Source organism: Anolis carolinensis, chromosome 4, assembly GCF_035594765.1.
Source record: "Anolis carolinensis isolate JA03-04 chromosome 4, rAnoCar3.1.pri, whole genome shotgun sequence".
NCBI classification, from domain to species: domain Eukaryota; kingdom Metazoa; phylum Chordata; class Lepidosauria; order Squamata; family Dactyloidae; genus Anolis; species Anolis carolinensis.
In genome coordinates, this window is record NC_085844.1 from 174,208,776 (window position 1) to 174,234,821 (window position 26,046).

A 26,046-nucleotide genomic window follows, 5' to 3' on the forward strand; every position below is an offset into this window, starting at 1 on the left:
ATTGAATGAATTTCCTTATAGGAAAGGAACTTCACAATTTCTTCAGAGTTTAGTTTAAAATAATTTAAAAAGTTTTTCTCTCTCTTTTCACTTGGAAAGGAAAAGGGAGATAGAAGGAAAGCCAAACAATCCTATTCCCTTATGTTACTTCTGTGCTGGTATGCAGACACCGAAATGCCTGAGGGTAATTATCTGCACAGATAAATCCATGGGCCATGATGTGATCAGGGACTATTGACAGGTCTTCCCTGACAGCAGAAGGGAATGGGACTGTTTTTGATAGAGTTTGATTTGAAAGAAGAGAATACAAAATGCCTTATGCTGTGAGTTCACCATCTTGTAAATGACTGAGGCTTGAGGGCTGCTTGTGTGCTGGGAGAGGCATCTAGCTGTAATAATTTTAAATTCTACACCCCACTCTTTCAAGTGCTATAAGTTTCATTTGTGGGCAGTTTGTGGTTGCAGAGATATAATCACCCCCAGAATTGTGAAACCCAAATCCATAGTTTCACTTACCTGTACTCGGGGAAAAATGTCTTTTTAGGAATTCACTAGGTCCCCCAGGTGATGCTTTGATATGCTTTCCCGCAGAATTTACAGAACAGTTAGTTTGGAGGACCTAACACATTTCTAGAGATGATTCCTATGGTCCTCCAATGCAACTGTGTTGTACGCTGGGTAATAACCTAATTATGTATATAACAAGGATACTCTTTTCTGTATCCTTGTTATGCATATGTTAACTAATGTTGTCCTTATAGTGCTCATTTTATTTAAACTGCTGGACAGGTCAAAAACATTTTTATTTCTGAAGTAAAAGACAAATTGTGTCTTCTCTGTTTTTAGCTTAAGATTTCCCCAAGCTAATAAACTTTATGGCTGGGAATATTTTGTCTTCTGTTTCTATTACTGAGAAACATCTAAGCAAGGAAGTAATATTTATAACAGTCAAGGAAAACGCTGTTTCCTTTTTCATCCGGAAACTGTGGTTATTCTCAGTGCTTTCACAGTGGAAGGAGATATTAAAATAAGATTTTTTTTTGGCTGTATTATTTTTATTCCTGGAAATTGATCATCACAGAGTCAAAACAAACAGCTTTTGCAATTTAGTGACCTTTGTAAAATAGTAAAATGTCAGGTGGGAACAAGACTGTTTACGAACCATTAGAAGGTAGCCCATGGTAATTTACTTGAGTCCCTGCCAGAAGTATCTGACATTAGCAACAAAGAATGTCATATTCTTTGAAATGCACTGAAAACATACGAAGGAATACATTATTTAAATGTGGTACCAGACTATTTAATGTCCCACCAACACTGTCATATAATGTAGTTTCAAATTGCATTATCTGGCCGCATAGAAACAGAAAGCTTGTCTTTTTTTTTTTAACCCTGCACACACCTTTTTGTTAAACCCTGCACACACCTTGAATTCAAAGTTGGCAGTCTATACAACATTTCCAGTAATTATATAGTGCTTTTAGCCGTTAATCAAACTTTGATAGAGTTTAAGCAAAGTTGGGATACTCCAGAGTTTGTGCAAATTCCGAGTATTCTCAGGCTTTGCGCCATCTGGATAACTAGAAGAGGTCTGGGTTGCTGTGAGCTTTTTGGGCTGTATGGCCATGTTTCACTAGCATTCTTTCCTGATGTTTCACCATCATCTATGGCAGGCATCATCAGAGGTTTGAAAAAACCTTTGGAGATGCCTGCCATAGATGCAGGTGAAACATCAGGAGAGAATACTGCTGGAACATGGCCATACAGCCCAAAAAACTCACAGCAACCCAGTGATTCCAGCCATGAAAACCTTCAACAACACATAGAAAAGGTCTGTTTTGGTTTGCTCCATTGTCCAGATGTACACTGCCACCACTGGTGCCATTTCATCTTCCCTAAGTTGATCAACACAGGAGAAGTGGAAGAGGCATCCCATGTCACCATCACAATTCCCTGCCTGCTAAGGAGCTCCCCGAAAGTGCCTGGCTATTACTGATCATGTCTGCTGAGATTAGAATGGGGCACCTGCATGATTGTATTGGCGCCCTATTATGACCTGAGCAGACATGAAAGGTGATTGCCAGGCACTCACCAGGAGTTCCTTGGCCAATGAGAGTGGCACAGGCAACACTGAGGATAAGGCGATACCCAGCAGTATTGATGTGGTCTTAACTTGGCTGTATAGTAACAGGGCACTGCAAAGGATTCTGCTTAGTGTGTGTGAGATCATCATCACAGTCACCCTGGGTCCAGTCCAGAAGATAATATTTCTGACTGGTCCTGGGATTAAGTGGCTGGTGTAGATGCAGCCTGAGAGTTGTAGTTGTAAGGTGGATACAGGTTCAACTATCAGTGTAATCAGATGATAAGGCTCAAGCATCAACTGGCAGTTGTGTAGACTAGAGAGAAGAAAGAGACGCTACATTTTAATAAGAGGTGGTAAAATCCAGCAATGTAGGTGTAAATAACCAACTGTCGACATTCATAATTATAGTCTCCAAAGCAGTTCTCCCCCCAGGACTGTGCAAAAACGCAGGCAGCTGTCTTGAACCACATCCACACAACCAGTTATTTCAGTTTAGGTTTCTACCAGCTGGAGACATTCTATAAATCTAATTAGTTTAAAAAGCCTGTTCTCAAGACCAAGTCACTCCTAAATACTGCCCAGAAAACACAAAACAAGCCCCCTCCTAAATATTTTGCATTACAACAGGAATAGTTCATAACAATTGTTTGAAAATTCCAGTCCCCACCCTAACTACTGAGTGGATTGTAGCTAAAATCAGAGGGAAAGCTGAAAACCTTGGCAGATAATGTAATCTTCCCCACTAATCAGAAAGTGCTGGCATTTTTACGCTGGTGTGTCTTGGCTCTGCTACTTTGGTGGCTGTATCTGTTTGGTCACTCAGGTTCACTGAGAGCCAATACACTGATTCAATACAATCTATTTTTACAGCAAGATCAAACTGCCTGACATAGGCCCCATATACACTGCCATATAATGCAGTTTGAGAATGCAGTTAAACTACATTTAACTGGATTATGTGGGCCATGTTGTTTAATGCATTTAAACTGCATTCTGAAAGTGCATTGTATGGCAGTATAGATGTCTTATGGTGTCCTGCACGAGTCAAAAATTGGCCAAACTACATTTTTGATTACATATTTCTGGATCCTCCAGACAGCATGGATACCAGCTATGTTGGCTGAGAATGCTGGCAGCTATAATTCAAAAATAAATTTTGTCAGGCTCTGTAATGTTCAAGTTTCAGGGAAATATCCTAGGTCCTAATGTTCCTGATAGAATTGCATCAGTGTACAGAATACAAGTCTACTGAGACAATCCTCTATTCAGACAGCACTTTGACTCAACATGGGAATATGGGAGCAACAAAGTTGACTCCTTCCCATTATCAACAACAACAATTTATTGATTAGCCAGTTGGCCTTATCAAGCACAGACAATACAAACATGAAATACAACATACATCTGGTACACTTAAAATAAAATAAAAATATACAGGTATTTGCCAGCTTGGTGCCAAAGTAGCTTAGCCATAGATGTATGCATCAACTATCCTCATCACCCCTACACTGCACCCCAATCTGATCTATGTACTCCGATCTCCTTTTAGCAGTTTTAAGCAAATACAGGGCCACTTTTGTTGTCACAATGGGGTTATAACCGGCCAATAAAAATGTAGTTTTGGCTGCTATGTCCCAGCTTGTTTTATTACAAATAAAAGGCCATAAGTATTGTTTCCTTTCTTTTTCGTATAAGTTACAATTATGCAAAGTGTGGTTCAAATTTTCGACTTCAGGGGCGCCACAAATGCATAATCTTTCTCCATATGGGATGTGGTTGAATCTGCCATGTCTCTCCATGGACTCCCTTTGTTCGAATCTTGCCCTGGTGAACACGATTCTTAGATGTCGTGGCATATCTGCTTTTAGGTATAACGCCCGCTGGAAATTATGTTTAAAACGTCCTAACCACTTCAGAGATCCTGTGTTTGACAGGATGGCTATGTCTTTCTGGGCTTCAATATCTAGGATCCTTTGGGTTACTGTCCTTCTTTCAGCCTCCCTATTCTGGCCTAAGGAAGTAATTTGTAATCCACAGATGTGAAGATACCTAGTTAGTTGTTCTGCCCATGAATCCTGGTTTTGGCCATTAGATTGTTCTAAGAAGCACAATTTTGGGAGTCTGTTATTTTCGAGATTTTTTATTTTAGCCCAGTAATTAAAGGCCCTGATTTTGGCAAGTCCTTCAATAGAATATATTTCTAACTCTGCTCTGACTGCAGCAGCGGTGGTCTTAGTGTCAACGCCAAGGATCTGTCTTAAAATTTTTGATTGTGTTTGTTCCAATATTGGTAATCTGGTTAGGCCCCAGATTTCTGCTCCATATAATATTATGGGGAGGATTTTTGCTTTATAAACTTTGATTATTGGAGTTAAAGAGCCAGGATATCTGTGGGTTAGCAATCTTGCCAGTGTATTTGAGCGTGCCCTAGTTTTGATCGCGCAAGATTGGGAGTGTGCCAGCCAAGAGCCAGTTTCTGAGTATACTAAGCCTAGGTATGTAAAAGAGCTCACCTGTTCTATGCACTCTGCATCTAGGACCCATTTGTGTCTAGATGGGTGCTTTCCAAAAACCATGATTTTTGACTTGGATTTGTTTATTGTCAGCTCGTTTTTGTGGGCGTACGTGTTAAGTTTAATCAATAGTCTTCGTAATCCTATTTGAGTACTAGACATCAAAACCATATCATCCGCGTATAGAAGGGTATTTATGTGTCTGTTACCTATTTTAGGCATGTGGACCTCGGGGCTGCTGAGGTGCTCTGGCAGGTCATTGATATAAAGGTTGAAAAGTAAAGGGGCCAATAAACATCCTTGTCTTACACCTTTGCAAGAATCTATTTTCTTTGTCAAGGCACCGCTGATTCCCATTCTAACCTGGATATGGTTATTGGAGTATAAACTTTTGACCAGGAGTAGTAGTCTACGGTCTATTCCATGTACTGTTAATTTTTGCCATAGGAGCTCTTTGTTGATACTGTCAAAGGCTGCTTTTAAGTCAATGAAAGCAACATAAAGTCTGCTCTTTTTTTTAGATGTTTATATATTAGGTGGTTTATGACAAAACAGTTATCCATGGTGGATCTTCCTGATCTGAAGCCGGCTTGTTCTTCTGGCAGGATTTTATTTTCATATTCCCAAAGTTCTAATTTAGAAAGAAGCACTTTAGAGTAGATTTTGGCCATCTATTAGGCTGATAGGTCTATAGTTTTTTGGATCTTTTTTACACCCTTTTTTGTAAATAGGGATAATTATTGCCAATTTCCAACCTGTAGGAATATTGGCAGTGTTATTTATGTGATTACATAGACCTGCTATTAAGGGGGCCCACCAGTCAGGGTTGGATTTAAATAACTCTGGTGGTAAAAAGTCTTCTCCGGGGGCTTTATTGTTGTTAAGGCTTTTGATTATACCCTTTATTTCTTGTGCAGTAGTCGGGGTCCAGTCTGGCAGATTCTCGGGGCTTTCTGTATTAGGAGTAATATATTTCTTTGGAAGGGGTGAAGGGGCAAACAGTTCTGAGTAGTAGTTCTCCCAGTTTGCTGCAGGAATAGGGGCATCAAATGCATATTTCCTTTCTTTGAGAAGTCCAGTTACTGAGTTCCAGAAGAGGACTGTGCCGTCCGCCGGACAATAAAAAACTATAAAACTGAAACGTGCTGTCCTTTATCCGGGCGAACTGCAAATCCCTATAAGCTGTCCTATAGATATTGAACGACTGAGTCTGGATAACTTCAAAAAAGGATGTTTATTCATACAAGGTTGTAAACCTGGCACAGATCTTAAAGTTGCAGAAAATGAAACAAATTTCCATAGGTTTTAGTTGCAGAATTATCCCTGGTTCCAGAAGGCAAAAGTGATTATAAAACCACTATACCCTAATCACGCTGCCTATATTAGAAGGAGAAACTCTTTCCTTCCCTATCTTTACAGCAAAGATTAGTTCTAGAAGCGATGGAATAACTTTGCTCCTCTAACTAGATTTCCTATTCCAGATCAATATAATTCAATACTTATCTAATTTGGATAGGCTTAGATTGGCCTGGTTTTGAGGATGATTTGTCCCAGTTAGCTTTGCACAGCTCCAGCACGTTGGAAGACTATAGCCAGAATGAAGCTCTAAAATGGAGACTAGACCCTGGTAAAAAGGGCGGTCCTAAGATGTTGCACTCTATCACTGCAAAGAAAACTGCAGCCAGCTCTTGCAGATTCCAAGCCACCTTTCCTAGGCCTTTGCAGCCAGAGGCTCAAACAAAATGTAAAGGAGGGAAAACAAACAAACGACCAATAGGTAAGGCAAACCATCGTCCTGGGGGACGGAACACTCCCCGCTAAATTCCCAGGATGTGGGAATTTACCAATCAAAAACATACAAACACCTTTGTATACACAACAATACAAACACTAGAACTTTAAACATCTCCAATAAGCAACACGAGGTCACTAATTGGTCTGTCCAGGACAGACATTTTGTCCTTACTATGAGTCTTTACTTGAACTTTTCTAACCTTACCGTCAGGGCAAGGAAAGGTCTTTAGTATAATGCCCATAGGCCAGGCATAGCGGGGCAAGTCTTTGTCCTTTGGCAACACAAGGTTTCCCACCTTGGCATTGTCCTTTGGGTTTGCCAGAGTCTTCTGGTTGGAAGCTGGCTTAAGTATTCGGCCTTCCACCTCTTCCAGAAGTGGTTGGCTAAGGTCTGCACATGCGAAATTGGTGCCACAGTCTGACTAAATTGACTTAATTGGCCCTCTGAGGGCTATAAACTTTTTCAAGGCATTTATGAATGATGAAGTGTCCATTCCCTCTGCAACCTCTAGATAGACAGTTCGTTTTGACAAACAAGTAAACAAACCCGCCCATCTTTTGTTATTTACAACACCACCCCTGGTTTTCCTAGTGACAACCTCCCAAGGACCAAACACATGGATTCCCACATGGGAAAAGGGGGGGTCTGTCAAAGTCCTGTCCTGAGGTAACTCAGCCATCAGCTGACTCTGACAGTTACGTCTGAGTCGCCGACATTTGACACACTTAAAAATAACACTGCTGACCAAACTTTTAGCATTTACCACCCACAGGCCTTCATTTCTAAGGGTCGCCTCAGTCAGAGTTCTACCTTGATGATGGGTTTTCTCATGGTAGTGACGAACCAACAACAAAGCAATATGGCTATTGGGGGGTACAATGATAGGGTTCTTTATACACACTTTGAGTTTAGCCTTAGCTAACCTCTCACCCACTCTTAAAATGCCCTCTTTATCCAGAAATGTGTTCAGCTCACGCAAGAAACTCCGGCTGGGGGTGTTAAGCCCTTGTTCTAACCTGGCTGTTTCTTGACTAAACTCATGCCTCTGAACTGACCTGAGTATTACTCCCTTAGCCTTCAGCATGTCCTGAACTTGCAAAGGCTGACTATCTTTGCAGACTAAGCGATGTATAAGCCTAGCAACTGCTCTAAGAAGACTGTGCCACTCCGAAAAACGTTCAAAACGGTGTGGTTCCAGGCAAGATCTTTGGCCCATCTTGATTTCTGTGGTTGATTTGCAGGCTTTCACCTCTGCACTTCGTGAGACTTGAGCATTCATAATGTCCGAAAACCTTTGCTCATCTTTCGAGAGCGCTGTGGCTTCGTCTCTCTCAGAGACTTTGAAGATGGAGGAATACTCTGGAGTTATTGCTTGGCAGTAGACTGAGATGTGACTTAGGCAACTGCGCACAAGTGTAGGACGTCCACCTTTAAGCACCTGTGCTTGATTGGAGTCCAACGACGATGGTGGGTGCATCTTGTTTATGCACACTGGGCCTATGACTGTCCAGCCTAATGGCAATTGTTGCGCGATAGGTGCACCTGGAGGTCCTTTAACTTGGTCGTTCACACAGAACAAGCTCGGGCAGTCCGAGCCAAGCAAAAGGGCAATGTCCACATCTGGCCGAAAGGCTGGTATAGCATTCTTTAACCGTCGCAAATGTGGATGAGCCTCCACAACTTCTCTAGTTACAATTTGTTTTTTGTTCCGAGGGATGGAGGAACACTCAATCAGGTCTGGCAACCTGAACTGTCTCTTCTGGTCGCAAGAGGAGACAACAAAGCCAGATGCTATGCGACCCTGCAACTTCTTTTTTCCTGCACATGTAGTCATGGTGTAATCGACCATCTTGGTTTTAAGGTCAAACATGCGGAAGAACTCTGGAGTAGCCAGGGAGGCGTCGCTCTGTGAATCCAGGGCCACATAGAGTCTCTTTCTAAGCCAAGGGCTTCTGGCTGGATATACATCTGCTAGGCAGATGGGATGGCAGACTCTGAACTGGTGCACGTCAGAGCATAGTTCAGTACAGGCGACCGATGGAGCATCCTCCTGCATCCGTGACGTGGCCTGCATGTTGGTGGCTTCAGTAGATGACCCTTCTTTGGAAGACGTGTCCCCTTTGGCGCGGGAGACAGCGTCAGAGTTGTGCATCGCGGTGCAATGCTTAAGGCTGTTACACCTTGCGCATTTGACGTCCTCTTTGCAGTTGGATGCAAAGTGAAGAGTTGCTCCACAGCACCTAAAACATATGCCCAGCTTCTGTACAATCTGTTGTCTTTCTTTATAAGGCTTCTTGCCAAATTCCCGGCAGTTGGCCAAACTGTGAGGCTTTTGGTGAATGGGGCAGAGCACCTCCTTCACCTCTGACTTGGATTCGTTGGCCCTGTGCTGAGTTTCAACAGCCTTAACACTAACCGGTCTTTTGGCCTCTCTAGGTGGTTTCTTGTCCACTTCAGGTGCCTTCTCTGGCTGGGTTCCTTGGTATAAGGTGGGGAGGCCCGTCTGTGGATCATTCCTTTCTCTGGCCGCCCTGGTGATGAACTGGACCAAATGAGAAAATGGAGGGTATGCCTGGGAGTGGGCCTCCTTGTAGTTGAAGACCTCCTGTCCCCAGCGTTCTTGCAAAGTGAAGGGCAGCTTGGTCAAGATCTGCCTCTGGGACAGGTGCTGATCGAGGCACTTCAAACCGGGCAGTTCTGGATTCTCCTTGGCCGACTCTAATTCCGCAAGGAGATCGCTGAGGTCCCACAAGAGTTTGAAGTCTTTGAGTTTTAAAGCTGGGAACCTTTGGAGCTTGTCCATAAGAGATGCTTCAATCTCTGTGCTGGCCCCATACCTCTGCTGCAACCTGGCCCAGGCCTTTTCCAGGGCTTTGTCGGGATCGGCTACGTGGGCTGCGTAGATCTTCTTAACTTGTGAGGATGAGGCTGGGCCCAACCATGCAGCCAGAAGAGTCAGTTCTTCCTCAGGCAATAACTTTAAGTCTCTGATTGCTCTCTGGAAGGTGGCCTTCCAGAGAAGAAATTCCTCAGGCATGTCCAAAAACTTTTCGACACCCTTGTCCTTAAGATCTCTTCTGGGGCTTCTGATGATGGAGACAAGCTGGGACTCTGGCGTCGAAGGGAACAATTGAGGAGTTTGCTGTTGTGGAGTGGACTCCCACCGTGTACCTTGCGTCAACCTTTGGCCTCTTGGAGGGATGACATCGACCACTGACGAATCGATGGTTCCCTGTGCAGCTGTCTGTAGGGGCCAACTAGCGCTCGGCCTTGAGGCCCTGATTGACTGACCTAGGGTTTTAGCAGGAGGCACAGGTAGCTCGAGCAAGGGTGAGCTCCCCGCTATGACGCTCTGCTCTGCAGGAAACTCAAAAGTGACTTTGGGGCCCTGCTCTGGGTAAGGAGAGAAGTCTCCCTGTTCCTCATCCGAAAACTGGCTGTACATGCTGCCAAGGTGCGCAAACACTTTGGCAGAAGGGTCCTGTATTGGTAACTGGCTTACATTTTCTTCTGTGAGTGGCTCAATTAGGGCTTTGGCCAAAGTCTCAGCCCTTACCCTTTTGGCTGCGGCATCCATCTTTATTCTAAGCATCTCTATACGAGCCTGTTCTATTTGCATTTCGCTTTGTCTATGGGCCTGTTCTATTTGCATTTCGCTTCGTCTATGGGCCTGTTCTATTTGCAGTCGTTGCTCTTCTTCTTTAAAGGGAAGGGTGAGATCAGCTGCCTTAGCATCAGCCTCCGCCCCCGCCACTTTACTCTGCAGCTCCAGACGTGCAGCCTCCTTAATGTGCAAGGCAGCTAGGGAAGAGATGGCACTCCCAGCAGCAGAAGACTTGCTAGAGTGGCTGTGTTTAGACGATGCACGCTCCCTTAGTTTAGATACCTGGCTAGAGCGGTTGGACTTAAGACTAAGTGCCACAGCAGGTGATTTTAAAAGATTGGTCTCATGGCTGCATAAGGAAGCTAGGATTGCCCTCACCCTATTTTCTTTCTCATTAGTGTCAGCTAAAACACTCACTATTTCTAACTCTGAATCCTTGGCGTTAATGCGCTCGAGGACCTGGACTATCTTAGACACCAAACCCCTCCAAAGACCGAAGGTCTCTTCAAGGTCTGTCTGTAATATGGATGGCACCCTTGTAATACCCAAGCTCTCTATTCTGCCCATTAATGTTACAATGCGCTCCCATGCCGAACCTAACCTCACATGGAGGAGCTCCTTTTCATCTATTAGATGGGCTAGCATCTTGGCTGAAGGGTGCTTTATCCTTTGGGGCCTTTCATTCCTAATTTCAGCCTCAGAAGGAGATATACCATTTGTATCATCTTGAAATTGCATAGACATTATATATTCTTAATAGCAAGTAAATTTACAACAAAGGCAAATGCAATATACCTGCAAGTAAATTTACAATAAAAGCAAATGCAATATATAATACAATGCACAGCACTTAACCATAGCAATATATATCACTAAGTAACTATACTTTACAAAGATTGTGACCTTTGGCGCCAGACTTTGGTGGGCAAGCTGCAAAATGCCAACTGACAGCAACTTGCCACTTGATACCTCCCTTGCCCGAGTGACGTAAACTGCCAAAATGGCGACTTCGCCAAATTTTCAAGCACCTCGTGCTCTGCGGCTCGAGGCCTGCCGCCGAAGGAGCACCGAGGCTGGCTTTGGAAAGGAGGAGAGAAGAGACGCCTCCTCCCCGCTGTGAAGGGAGGTCACCACCGCAGGTCGATGAAGCAGGTCACCACCGCAGGACGATGAGGCAGGTCACCACCGCAGGACGATGAGGCAGGTCACCACCGCAGGACGATGAGGCAGGTCACCACCGCAGGACGATGAGGCAGGTCACCGCCGCAGGACGATGAGGCAGGTCACCACCGCAGGACGATGAGGCAGGTCACCACCGCCGGACCATGAGGCAGGTCAAAGCCGGCCGAGTGCTCTGGCCGAACTCCTGATGAAGAGGCTGTCAAAGCCGGTTGAGTGCTCCGGCCGAACTCACAGCAGCGTTGCCAGGCCTGTCCAGGTTCTAGCCTGGTTCTGGTGGGCTCCACGCCTCAGAGCCAGCCAAAGAACTGTCGCTGGTGCTCCGCGGCTCGAGGTCTACCGCCGAGGGAGCCCTGGACGTTGCTGGGAACTGCACAGCCTGTGCAAACCCAGAAAGCCACTGGGCTACGTGCGCACACGCGAGCCAAATAGCAAGGAAATAGAGCCCCACTATTTGACTCCTTCAGGTCTGAGAGCGGGCTCCACTGCCTCAGACGCTGGTAGAGTCTTTAGGTATGCAGACTGAGCTCAGGCGGAAAAGCCGCAGCCTATACTAAAACTTCCTAAACTATAAAAAACTATAAAGCCGTGCAAGCTAGCTGAAGCGGAAAAACCGCTGATCGACCTCAAAACTGTGCCGTCCGCCGGACAATAAAAAACTATAAAACTGAAACGTGCTGTCCTTTATCCGGGCGAACTGCAAATCCCTATAAGCTGTCCTATAGATATTGAACGACTGAGTCTGGATAACTTCAAAAAAGGATGTTTATTCATACAAGGTTGTAAACCTGGCACAGATCTTAAAGTTGCAGAAAATGAAACAAATTTCCATAGGTTTTAGTTGCAGAATTATCCCTGGTTCCAGAAGGCAAAAGTGATTATAAAACCACTATACCCTAATCACGCTGCCTATATTAGAAGGAGAAACTCTTTCCTTCCCTATCTTTACAGCAAAGATTAGTTCTAGAAGCGATGGAATAACTTTGCTCCTCTAACTAGATTTCCTATTCCAGATCAATATAATTCAATACTTATCTAATTTGGATAGGCTTAGATTGGCCTGGTTTTGAGGATGATTTGTCCCAGTTAGCTTTGCACAGCTCCAGCACGTTGGAAGACTATAGCCAGAATGAAGCTCTAAAATGGAGACTAGACCCTGGTAAAAAGGGCGGTCCTAAGATGTTGCACTCTTTGACCAATCACTGCAAAGAAAACTGCAGCCAGCTCTTGCAGATTCCAAGCCACCTTTCCTAGGCCTTTGCAGCCAGAGGCTCAAACAAAATGTAAAGGAGGGAAAACAAACAAACGACCAATAGGTAAGGCAAACCATCGTCCTGGGGGACGGAACAAGGACTGTGTTCCTCCCTTTAGCTGCGAGTTCTAACTCCTTCCAGATGGAAATTGAGTGGTTTTTCTTTTTCGCTCTAATGGTTTGCTTATATTTCCTTCTCAGTTCTAACATATTGTTATGTTCAGTCTTAGACTGAGACCCCTGCACCTTTCTCATTAGGCTTTTAAGTCTTTTCCTAATGGATTGGCAATCAGTATCAAACCAGTCCGCTTTATTTCTTTTGGTAATTAATGGGGTAGCATTCTCAGTTAAATGGTTTTTTAGTTGGTCACATATTGTGATGACTCATGGGCCATGTAGTCCCGTTCCTAGTACTGTTGTGACAGATTAAGAGGAAAACTTGGGTTTCCCACCGTTTCTGCCGGATTTGGAGCCCTTGCAGCTGCAAGATGTTTGCCCACAAGAAGTCAGCCAAACAAACCTTGAGCAGAAATCTCCCCCATTTTCTCGCTGCCTTTATTATAATCAAGATAGAAGCTCTCGGGAGGCGACTCGCAGGAGTGCCCGGATTGCTGCCAGACAATTAGATGATTAAGTCTGTTCCCTTGGGAAAGTTTAAGGAGTCCTGCATCTGGACACAGAATAGGTTTCGTTTCTTGTTCCCCAGAGAAAGTGTTCTTTGGCGGGAAAACAAGATCCTATATAGGTGTTTGCCCACAAAGGAATCCTTGCGGAGTCAATTCGTCAGCTTCGGGAGTAGATTGTGTGTGGACTACGCTACTCCAGTTTCCAGGACCTTGCTCTCGTCCCAGCCCTGCCTTGTTCCCCGGCCCTCGCCACGGATTTTCGCCACGGACCCTGTTCTTGTTCCTCGTTTTGTTGCCTTGAATCAAGCCTTGTTTGCCAAGAATCTAATTTGCTCTCCAGCCTTGCATCAAGTTCCATGGACTAAAGGACCTTGTCATCTCCCCTCACTTTGCTTGGCAAAGTGTGTGTTTCGGTTATTGGATTACAACTTTGGACTTTATTGGTGCTCCGCAGTCTGGGTCCTGACACATATATTCTCGAATGCTGAGTTAACTGCCATCCAATGGGATGAGGGGGCTTGAATTGTGGCTGACCAATGTGCAAAGTCTATGGAATTAAGGGACTTGTTTATCGCATCGGTATTGACCTTATGCCACCTGATTCTTTTGCTTAGTCGTACCTCGGTGTTGTTTGTGATCCAGTGATCTAGCTCATTAGTAGATCTAAGGTCTGATGGTACCTTGATCTTAACACTGACTGGTTGATGATCACTATCAGCTCTGGGGAGAACTTCAATTTGTGAGAAGAGATCGTCTTTTCCAACAGAGACGCAGATGAAATCAAGTACACTACTCGTGTGTGTCCCATGGTATGTGTAGGGGTATTTGAAGTCAGGACCGTTGCCCCCTAGGATTAGCAGGCTGCATTTGCTGATTAGTGATAAAAGTTTTGCACCTGCTGCATTGGTCTTTGTGTCGCAGGAAGACCAACAGGGTATCCCGCTGGGTAGGCCTATAGAGGACGCAAAGGCCACAGGTGAAGGGCCTAGTCTGGCGTTAAAATCCCCCAACATAATAATTACGGCAAATGGGTGAAGGAGTGAGATGTCTAGAATCATGGCTTCTAACTGCACCCATATTTCAGGTCTGTAATATGGGGATGTGAGAGGTGGGATATACACATTGATCATTATTAGTTCACTATTCCTGTAACTGAATCTCACAACTAGAACTTGTGGTAAGTCATCTTCCTCATATAATTTAGTACCTTTCCAGTTTAATTCTGTCTTCAACAAAATCCCTAGTCCCCCAGAAGCTCTCCCTTTATTTTTTGTTTTTTGGGCATTATTATACCAAATGTCATAGCCAGGCAGCTGTAACTGATCCCCACCATCAACCACCCATGATTCTTGTAGAGGTATTAAGTCAAAGCTATTAAGAAAATTAACCATTTCAGGATTTGAATTTACCCCTGCCCCAGCCACATTCCACAACAGGGCATGTTTAGCCTGCAGAAGAGAAGGCTGAGAGGAGACATGATAGCCATGTACAAATATGTGAGGGGAAGTCATAGGGAGGAGGGAGCAAGCTTATTTTCTGCTGCCCTGCAGACTAGGACACGGAACAATGGCTTCAAACTACAGGAAAGGAGATTCCACCTGAACATCAGGAAGAACTTCCTCACTGTGAGGGCTGTTCGGCAGTGGAACTCTCTCCCCCGGGCCGTGGTGGAGGCTCCTTCTTTGGAGGCTTTTAAGCAGAGGCTGGATGGCCATCTGTCGGGGGTGCTTTGAATGCGATTTCCTGCTTCTTAGCGGGGGGTTGGACTAGATGGCCCTTGAGGTCTCTTCCAACTCTACTATTCTATGATTCTATGATTCTATGATTCTAGGATCTTTATGTCATTCATGGCTATGTTCCTGGGGATGATCTTTGGATGGGAAGGCTCCTGGAACCCCGAGTGGCTGTGTAGCTTTCATGCTATTTCCACGTTTGACCCCTTGCCCACTACTTCATTATCTAGGGATGTTTCACCTGAATGTATGATAAAGGAATTATCAGTGTAAACACAGGGGTTAGTAGTTTGGGTTTTCATAATATTGATCTTTGGGGACAGTGGGAAGTGTTTAGTGATGGTCTCATCTTTTTCCTCAGGATATAAAAATCTCATCTCTAACCAATTTGTGCTAACTGGAACTGGTCTCTGCTGCTCAATTGTTTCCTTAAGACCTTCTTCATTTGAGTACTGGCATTTTGTATTAATTTTCTTCAAAAGACAACTTAGTGCCTCGAGCCTTTCTATGATTTGGATTTGCTCCTTCCCTGGTAGATCTGCGAAGGATGCAATCAGAGACTGTTCCTCAGCACTAAACAGATAACCCTGACCTTGAGTGTCATCCTCACCATTTGCGGATTGGACTGCTTGGGCTTTATGGAGATACAACCTCTGTTCATTTCCTTCCTTCATATCTGATTTCTGTACCTCTGCTGACATTGTGTCATCTGGGACCTTTTGAATAGGAACCTGTTTAAAAAATCTTGAAATGACCATGCCTTGTTTTAGAAAAAGGTCTCTGGTTCTTATAACAAATTTGGCTATATTAGGGTCAACTAGGGAGACTATAACATCTACATGCTTTTGATCATTATCTAAATATTCAACCGTATCTATGTCAGAAAGAAACAGCCCCCCTGGTAAGACTTTTTCCAAAAGCCCTAGCACATGAGTTTTGCAATCTTCCACACCGGCCAGCTTTCCTGGTTTGGGGACTTTGATAAACACCAGCTTGTTTGGGTCAAGAACCAAATTCCAGTTTTCAATAAGATGTCCTTTGCCATTGAAAATTTGTTCACAGTTTTGCTGTTTTGTCATTGGTAATTTGGATCCGTCAGCTGTCTCTGTCTTTTCCGGGGACATATTATCCTTCTCCCCCTTCCCGTTGATTTCCTGGTTAATCCAGTGGGTTTGTGTTGCCATGTCGATCTTTTGGAACCCTGGATTTGCTGGTCTGGAGCTGTCTACTTTGCCTTGTCCAGTGGCGCTGTTTCTTAGTTTCGAGGTACTTTTTTTACTTTTCCTCCTACTCATTGCAGTGGGTTTTGAGGATGGGATTAGTGCAAATAATTTCTTTAGGCCTCGTTTGTAGTTCCTAGATTGTCTAGGCTGAGTACTTGTGTTTTTTTGTTTCGCCTCCTTTTTAGTATTTATACCTTTTGCCATGTCCTTGTGGATGTCTGTGTCTGTAGAGAGCTTGGTTTTATCCACTTTTGTTGGTATTGTTTTTATGTCCCTGAGGCGAGGAGTAGCTGTACCCTGTCCAGTGGTGACTGAAGTGTTTGAAGCCATCGACGCTTTAGGAGCATCACTGTTACTCCGGCCTTCTAGCACCTCAACTTTAATTATTTTTGCCAAAGTGCTCAGGAGCCCCGTGCTTTCCTGTAGATATTTCTTGATTGTCTGCAGGTCATTTGAGAGAGCAGAAAGTTTTACTTCCAAAAAGGAGCAACCCTCAGTCGATTCTCCTTGCAGCTGTGAAACTAGGTGAAGCTGCTGCTGTATTAGATCCTCAGTTGTGTGAGGAGTAAGGTAGGCCTCTTTCAAGAAGGGCGTTGTAACTACTCCTGGCTCGGCTTGTGCCTGAACCTTGGGTAGGCTTCTCCCATTATCACTTTCTCATCCTGAAGTAAAAATGCTGGAAAATCATGACTTTGCTTGTGTAGGGTCTTACTGCAATGTCTCCTTCCTGACCTGTCACCTTCCACATAAGGAAAGCAATGATGGAAGCTAGTATCTTCCGAGTTAGTGGGATGATTAATCTATCCAGGTTTCACACTGGAATTTAAAGGCACTATTCAACATTCTGTACTCTCCAAAAGAGACTCATGCTTCATTGACATGGTAGCTACCAGCTAGAGTTACTCGCATGTTGATTGAAATGAGCATTGAAACACCTGAGCCAGGCTCTTAGTTAATTTTGTCACCATTTTGAATCTAACTCCAAACCCTGTTGTTGAAATGCTTTGAAACCTAGCCCAGTTGCCATCACAACTGCTATGGCTCTGTCTACCAACTATACTTTGGATGCCACCTCTGCCTTGGGCCTCATACCAGGCAGCCTTCCCCAGTCTGGTGATTTCCAAATGTGTGTGACTCCAACTCCCATCAGCTCTGATCATCATGGCAGACCAATACTTTTACTAAAAGGCTACTCTCGTGACTGTTAATTTAGAAACCTTCTTATAAAATGTGCAACGTGGCAGTGTGAGTGAATAAAAACCACAACCTTGTGAGTTTTCATTTTTCTGCATATTTAAGCACTCAGCCTTTGCATTAACAAATAACAGATTTGTACGTTTAATTGCCTTGGGAGGAACAGGATTCTGAAAATAAACCAGAAAACAATAGAAACCTTGGCTCACGCACATATGGGCAAAAGCATGATGTAAAATTCTTTCCATAATCACACAATTCTGAGGCCCCCTTTTGAACTCTGTATGGAATTCCAACTCCCTTTGAGAACAAGGGATGGTTAGCTTGGCAGGATCCATGTTTTCTACAACTTGGAACTGCATATGCTTAGAAAGTTACCTGCTAAAAATAATTAACTACATTTCTTGTTCAAAGGAACTGAAAGCAGTTACATACTGTTATACTTGCATTTTTAAACACTTATTGTTGTAGTAGAGCCTGTGAGTAATGTTACAAACAGTAGTATGGGTGCCAGAAGGGGAAAAAGGGTTACTCGGGGTCAGGAATCCGATGATGAGCAGCAGAGAAAGAAGATCCGGGACATACTTACAGCTTCTACAGATGAGGAGTCGTTTGAGGGATTATCTGGAGATGATAATGTTGTAGACAGTAGTATGGGTGTCAGAAGGGGGAAAGGGGTTACTCGGGAGCAGGAATCTGATGATGAGCAGCAGAGAAAGAGAATTCGGGACATATTTACAGCCAGGCCTGTAGCGAGGGGGTAGTTTTAGGGGTTCAACCCCCCCCCCCAAAAAAATTTTCAGGTTATAAAAAAACCCTGGTTTACTCATGAATTTTAACTGGTTAACCAAATCCCCATGCTAAGTCTATGAGACACAAAACATTAAGAGTCCCTCCAGGCACTATCTCAAGCAGATATTGACAGGTTTGTAGCGGGGAGGGGTGTGTGCTAGGGGTTAAACCCCCCCCCCCCCGAAATTTTCAAAACCCCTCCCGAAATTTTTTTCTGGCTACGGCCCTGCTTACAGCACCTACAGATGAAGAGTCATTTGAGGGATTCTCTGGGGATGATGGGTCAATGAGTGAAGGAGAAGAAGGAGACACCATGGAGAAGTGTAAGCTATTTGTGAGGCACCAACAACTAGTGATACCTTTATGGGGTTCTCTGGGAGTGAAAACTGGCAATCAGGGGATCCAACTGATTCTTGGGGGGATCTAAGTCTTGACAGGAGATGGAGGAATTGGAGGGAAAGTCAAAGGAATTCACGTGAAAGTGGGTTCAGGGGTGAGGGGTCTTTGCAGAAGGCAAGGTGTTGATGTGCGTTCATATGCTGGGTATTGGGAAAGTTTCTTGTAGTCTTGCTGCTGCCTGTTTCATGTTCAGTGTTGGACTCGGATCTGCAGTTTGGACCTGAACCAGTTTGGCTGGAGATGCTGCTTCTGCAGACACTGGAGCAACGTTGCTTTGGATTCCTCCTGCTTCGACCTTGGACTTTGACAACGCTTCTCTTCTTACAACTCCCTCTGTTAACTATTTGTGTACTGTGCCTTTTTGTTTTGCCTTAGAGCACTTTGTTTGACTTGTTGCTTTTTGCATTCAGTTGATCTGGATTACATTTCTGTTTACCATTTTGAACCAGGTCTGGTTTGGGTTTTTGAGTTTTTGACCAGTGGAACTGCATTTAAGTATCCCTGCATCCTTTTCCTTTTGTTTCAATAAATTCTGTTTTGAAGACACTTTTAAGTCTGGCCCTTTAAGGCATCTGTGATTCCAACACTTATTGTGCACAAGTAATAAAAATGTGATTTTCATTGCTTTTTCAAGATATTCTTCATTTTGCAGCACAAAGTATAGCACTTGACCATGTCACATTACTCCTCCATCATTTAGTGAAGACACATCTTGGACAAATAGTAGTAACTATAGTTAGAATCTTGTATCACAGCTACAAATACATAACCTGGAGTTATACATCAGTACGTATTACATATTAATGATCCCTAAGTAGTTTGTCCTTTAGAAACTATAAAGAGGCCTTAGAAGTCCACATGTCTAAATTTACTGGGAAGAAGCCACTGTGTGATGAGGGTCTGTTTCCTTGTTACTTTGGAGCCACCAAACTCCTTTTGCATAAATTACCTCTTGTATGAGAGGGGAATTGCAACAAGTTTCTGCTTATGTGTTGAACATTGCTCATGGGAAGGAGTGATAATCTCAGCCCTCTGATTCCTGAGTGACAGGGAAAGGAATCCCCACTGATCTCAGCAGCCTGATAAGTGAGGATTGGGGTGGAGGGTTTTCCAGGATTGATCATATAGCACTGTATTTTGGTGTTACATAGTACGTAAGTGTATTACAGGATCCCAGCCCATACCTTTAAAAGTTACATTTACACACAAAAGGAATAATATTATTCCTTGTTAATTTATAATTGCAATACATTTAGTTATATCTTAGTTATTTAAACAAGGAATTAGTTACAACTATTTATTTGCCACTTTTTTTTACTTTGAAGAGCTAGTTTTCATATTTCTGGATGATGGTAATGTAGTGAATGTTGAGTACTTGCAACAACCTCATCAGATTGGGCAATTTGCCCATCGTATGCCGCCTGCTCTCCCTTTCACCACGGAGCCCATTACATGATGCATACCTATTTCCAGCCAGGCTCCATTGTGAAAAGGGAGAGCAAGCGGCATACACCGCAACAGTGGCTTCCCGTGTTGCCTTTGGAGTAATGGAAGGAAGCCAGGTGGCAACGCTTCCACCCATGGGATGGGGGCAGAGGTAATTTAGGCAATGTGGGTTATGGAGCAATGGGTTCTTGTCACACCCTGCCTGGACCCCATGGATTCACCATGATGCGTGGTGAATCCTAACGTCAATGTGATGAGGTCGTTAGACTCTGCACTATAGGAAGGGCATTTTGTGCCACCGGAAACTAGAACTTTCAAAGGGTTTATCCTCTCCAGTCACTAGAGAAAGCTACGCAATTTGTCTGCTTCTTGCCTTTATTTAATTAATCCAGCATTATTTAGCTCACATTATTTGTGAACATAAGAACTGCCTAGTTACTATATAAGCAAAGAAGCCTTTGAAGTTTTGAGAAGATGGAAGCATTTATGAACTTTCAAGGGCTGTTGTTATTTACAAAATGGTGAAAAATATGTTTGATTTTCCTGTTGCAAACAAGAGGTAGGCAGAAGTGGAGATTGTGTACCATGTGGGCCATATCTGACCCTTGAGACTCTCAAGATTTTTCTGTACCGATCAAATCTTTTGCCCATTTTTTTTGGCATGGCAGAAGTAGGAATTGTATAAGCCAGTGATTCTCAAACTCTAGTTCTCCAGGTGTTTTAGGGTTTAACTGTCAGAAGCCTCAGTTGCTTTGGCCAGTGATTAGGGATTCTGGGAGCTAAAGTCCAAAACAGCTGGAAAATCAGAGTTTGGGAAAGACTGGGATTAAAAATGATTTAAACAGCATTATTATTATTATTATTATTATTATTATTATTATTATTATTATTATTAATAATAATAATAATAATAATAATAATAATAATAATAATACTTTATATTCTGCCCTATCTCCCCAAGGGGACTCAGGATGGATCACAGTACACATATATGGTAAACATTCAATGCCATTTGGAGACAGGTCAGAACAGAATAAGACAAACAGAAGGAGGTATGTAGTCTTGAAGTCCAGTTTTTTTGGGGGTTTTTTTTTTGGTGCCTTGATGTTGCGCTCAGATTCAGTCACAGTGTGTGCTGTTGCTTCATTCTCTATGACAAAGAGCCATCAGAAATTCCTCCTTCCACCTTCCTTTCGGTCACCGCATTTCTGGTCTTGTTATTTATGGTGTCAGAAAATACCTCCCCCACAATTTGCAGTACCTAATTTCTCTACTTACAGCTTATAAACTGTTTTTGAACTACTTAGGTAAACAGTGAGCTGGGCTTGAGGTCGAGTGCTCACCCCCGACTGGGCTTCGAAATGGCCACCTTTCGATTGGTAGACCTTGTTACTGCTGGGGATTTACCAGCTGTTCTACAGCCCAGCAATGAAGTTCATTTGTTGGGAACAGATCAGGACATTCCAACTTTGCCCATCCTGAAACAAGAGTTTATTTCTTTTTCAAAGCAGTTGAAAGCAATGAAACATCCATTCTGTCCTTCCAAACTGGCAACCACAATGGGCTCTGCAATCCACTGGGGGTGCAGAAAAGCCAAAATTGATGGCATTCTCTCAGGTTTTCAGAGTTTATTCATAGTGACCTCATACCTGCTCTGAGTAAGATGAATATTCTAATATCACTGTATGAGTTCCAATGAGAGCCTGCAAACTCTCCTTCCTTATTTCACAAGATAACAATATTCAACAACGTTATTTGAAAACCAGCTCTTCATTTCCTTCCCACTGGCTGATCTGGGTAATATTTTGGTTGAAGAAGTGCTCTGAAGATCCCGCAACAACATTTCTTGTGCCTGTTTAGTTGTCTAAAGACGAGTATCACCAAAAAATAGATTTTTTGTTTACTTTACCCTTGTGGCTAACAAAGCTACAGCTGCTCTTTCTAACAATCAAATCAGCCTCAATCTGACACATGAAAGGAGAAAACCAGAAGCTGAATAGAAAGCATGGTAACAAACTACAGCACTGAGAAGCAAGTTGTTCTGGGGGAAAAACAATTCCTGGCAAATTAGTTAAGGAAACTCCCTGCAGCAGTTTCTAAGAGCTGGTGTGATTTATACCAGCTGGCTCTAAACTGAAGGCTCAACTTCTACTGTCTGGTGTAATTAGGGGGCTGGAGGCAGGGAGACAATCTTGCTTCTGGCACATCTCTAGAAGTTGTAGAGAACGTGTAGCTTACACACAAATGTTAAGGTGCTGAACAGGCATTTCTGCTTCTAAACCAATTTCCATGTGGTCTTTCACTTGTTTGCTCATGAGTAGGTTGCCATCACTGCCTTCTTTGAAAACACTGAGGTTCAGGTGAATTAAAAAAATTCAAGTCCTTAGGGAGAATAATCTTAGCAAATTCCAGTCTGAATGTTAATTGTCAAATTTCAACTTGTGATCCATGTCTGTCCGGGGGATCTGTCCCATTTGGAATGTAATAAAGATCTGAAATGGCTAGGTTTATGGGTAGGACTCATCTGTAGGCTCAGGAGAGCCCAGAGGCGCAGTGGGTTAAACCCTTGTGCCAGCAGGACTGATGACTTGAAGGTTGGGTTGCTGACCTGAAGATTGCCGGTTCGAATCCAACCCAGGGAGAGTGCAGATGAGCTCCCTTTATCAGCTCCAGCTCCATGCAAGGACATGAGAGAAGGCTCCCACAAGGATGGTAAAAATATCAAACCATCTGAGTATCCCCTGGGCAACATTCTTGCAGACAGCCAATTCTCTCACACCAGAAGCAACTTGCATTTTCTCAAGTTGCTCCTGACACAAAAAATATCTGTGGGCTATACCAAAGATCCAGTAAATGGGATTTAAACCATACACATCAGAAATAGAAATAAAAGAAATGTCACAGTTCTAAATCATCCTAGGTGTGTTTAATATGAGTATTGTAGCAGTTAAAGACAAGATCAGGTGTTGCACAAGAGGGAAAAGAAGACAATTCTCTCAATGTACCACTCTCAGGTGAAATCAGAGGGACATTAATTGGCAGGATGAACCAAAAATGTGGTGGCAAGTATTTTGGTGTCAGCCTCACATATACATTGGCAAACTTTGAGACAAGCTGTTTAGGATGTTTGTCACTACTCAGGAAAGGCTGGAGGGCATAAGAGGTGTCATTTCCCCTCTTCCAGGACTTAGACAGATTTAGCACCTACAACAACCTTGTCTTTGTGTGTTTGGAAGAAATGCAGGGGAAATATGTGCTGTTTACCTTAAGATAATGGAAGGAAAGAGTCTTTGCTTACACATAGTTCTTAAATTGCTTGAAGGGTTCTACCTAGGCCACCTAGATGCATCTATTTGTGTTTGGAGAATAATAACATCAGAGAGATAGGGGGAGGGAGGGAGGGAGAGGGAGAGGGAGAGAGAGCGTGAGCACATTATGCCATAAATTACTATAAACAGAGAAAAACAGACAGCTTAAGAATCATGGAAGGAAATGCACAACATAAACCAGTCAATCATGAAAAGAAAAAAAGAAAAAAACAATAATGTAAAATGTTCCAAGCATGTGGCCGAAAAGAGGGGAAAAATCCAAAATGGGATAGAAGATGAAACCAAAGCTGTTGTGAGATGTGCGGGACAATGAAGATTAAAATGAGCAAAATGCAGTGAATGAGGGATCACATAGAAAGAAATTGAAAGGAGGAGTGAGATCTTGGTAAAATGAGCAGACATTTTAGCAATCATGGGTAGAAAAAAGTATCAATGAAAAAGAAAGATATAGAGGTGAGATATGATGAGATGATGAGTTATAAAGAGAGGTCTGCAACATTTAAGAAATGAAATTGAGGAAGAAAAACGAGAACCGAGGAGTCCAGTGATGGGCTTTTAATGTACTAAACGTGAAAAATAATACCAGCCATTTGATTCCATTTTAAGAATCTCAATTTTTAAAGGCTTGTCTCTTATCTTATTAGTCAAAACCTCAGATTTATAGGGAGAGTCAAAAGTGTAACTCATAAATAAGTGCAACTACACATAATGTGGAAGAGCTGTGATTTACTTTTCCTGTGTCTTTTGTTTTACTTGAAAGCAGACATGTAGAAGAAGGCTAGCAATTTGATTAGGAAAAGGGGGGAGTTAACCCTTCCCTGCACCATATGTCCATTGAATTTACACTTCTATTCTGATCCTTAATACTAAGATATATGCCTCTCCCCTAGGATAACAGTAGTATAAAGGGTAATTTTAACCAGGAAAACAATGTTTTTAAAGGGTCAATTGATAGAATGGTCAGTTGATAGTGTTGCTGATAGAAAGTGGGTGAAGTTATATTGTGGTATAGTGGTTAGAGTGCTGGGTTTTGGCTTAGGAAATCTGAGTTCTAGTTTCCATTCAAGCATGAAATTCCCTGGATGACATTGGGCTGGTCATTTTCTCCCAACCTAAACAACATCACCAGGAGCCAGCATAGTGTAGTAGTTTGATTGTTGGGTTACAACTCAGAAAACCAGGGCTTGATTCCCTTATTGGCCTCAGAAACCCACTTGGTAACCTTGTGTAAACCACAAACACTTCGCCCCAGAAAACCTTGTGATAGGTTTGCCATAAACTAGAAACAACCGAACAATCACCTAAAAGACCACACCATCAGATTGAATCAACAATGGGTTTTTGTGAAGACCCAAGTGAAAAGGTGAAGTACTGTTAACACCACATTCAGCTTATTGGAAGAAAGAAATTACTCTAAAAATAAATGAAGTAATGTAATCAAAACTCATTTGAGAAAGCAGGAGAAAATTCTGAAAGGAATAAAATCAATTTAACTGTTTCTGAGTTCAGATTGTGCTGCGGGTCATCTGAGACTGAAAGCAGGGTGGTCATATTAACAAGAAGGTAAATGATGATGTGCAGACAGAAAGAAAAGAACAGCACTAAACAATATTAGGCACTGTAAGTGGGTGAACAAAACTTTGCTTTGGCACTTTTTCCTAAATCTTTGTGTAATACTATTGTACCATGAATGAACCTGGCCCTTATCTTAGCCCTCCCCCATTAAAACACACCAAGACTTGTGGGATTCTTTGTTCTCTCATTGTAATGTTGGCATTTTCAGGGAATTGACTTATGAGAAGGAAGAAGTGGAGGATGTGAACTCCCACACTCAACACAAAGAAAGGGAAGAGTAGGTATTACACGTTCTGCTGAAAAGCGACTCAGGAAAATAGAGACTGCCATCAAAGTTAAAAATAATGTAAGTCAAGGGTGGGATGTGAACCTTCCCATGGTCGGACTGAAGGAGCAATTACTCTGGTTTGGTAATATGAACCAGCGTAATTTGCCTCTGGATTTTGCAGTGCTCTGAATTTTGCAATGACATCTTCCACTCAAAATAAACAAAAATGTGTACCTAGATAGGTACCTTAGAGAAACGTAGAAAATGTTTGTTAGGGTAAACAGCATTCAGCAAAGTGTATGTTAGTAGAAGATGTTTGCAAACATAAGAATTGCTTATAAATATGCTAATGTTTTTTGTACCTGCAAATAAAAATTGAAGCTCGGAAAAAGATGGGAAAAAGAAAAAGAATTAGGAGGAGAAGTTGCTGCTCCTGTTCCTAGTTTGGGATCAAGGCAGCCTACAGCAGTTAAAACAAACATAGTTTAAAAATGTGCAGCATAGAAATGTTACAAAGACATGTTTAATAATAATAATAATAATAATAATAATAATAATAATAATAATAATAATAATCAAGCATCAAGCATGAACATGTGAAAACTGTGGTCACCAAAGAATACACACAAAGGGTCAGAAAAATTCTCAAAAGCAAGCTCAATGGAGGCAACACCATCAAGGACATAAACACCTGGGACATACCTGTCATAAGATATACTGCTGGCATTATAAATTGGACACAGGTGGAACTGGACAATTTGGACAGAAAAACAAGAAAACTCATGACCATTCATCATTTACAGCACCCTTGCAGTGATGTTGACCGGCTATACCTTCCTAGAAGATCAGGTGGCAGAGGACTCTTACAAGTAAAACAAGCAGTCAAAGAAGAAGAACATGCCCTGGCAGAATACGTAAAGCAAAGTGAAGAACCTGCTTTGATTGAAGTAAAAAATCAGAAACTCCTCAAAGCACAGCAGACAAAAAACCAGTACAAGAAAACCGCACTACAAACTAGAGCTGACAGCTGGC

General features: G+C 42.8%; 1 long non-coding RNA gene across 1 annotated transcript in view; it reads right to left on the reverse strand.

The window, feature by feature from the left end:
• The window catches only part of LOC134298364 (uncharacterized), a 41,596-nt gene extending 16,281 nt beyond the window's left edge, over nt 1-25,315 (reverse strand). Inside the window, exon 1 of the long non-coding RNA XR_010005404.1 lies at nt 23,107-25,315. This is a non-coding gene — a long non-coding RNA (uncharacterized LOC134298364). The remainder of the gene's footprint in view (nt 1-23,106) is intronic.
• Between the last annotated feature and the right edge of the window lie 731 nt (nt 25,316-26,046).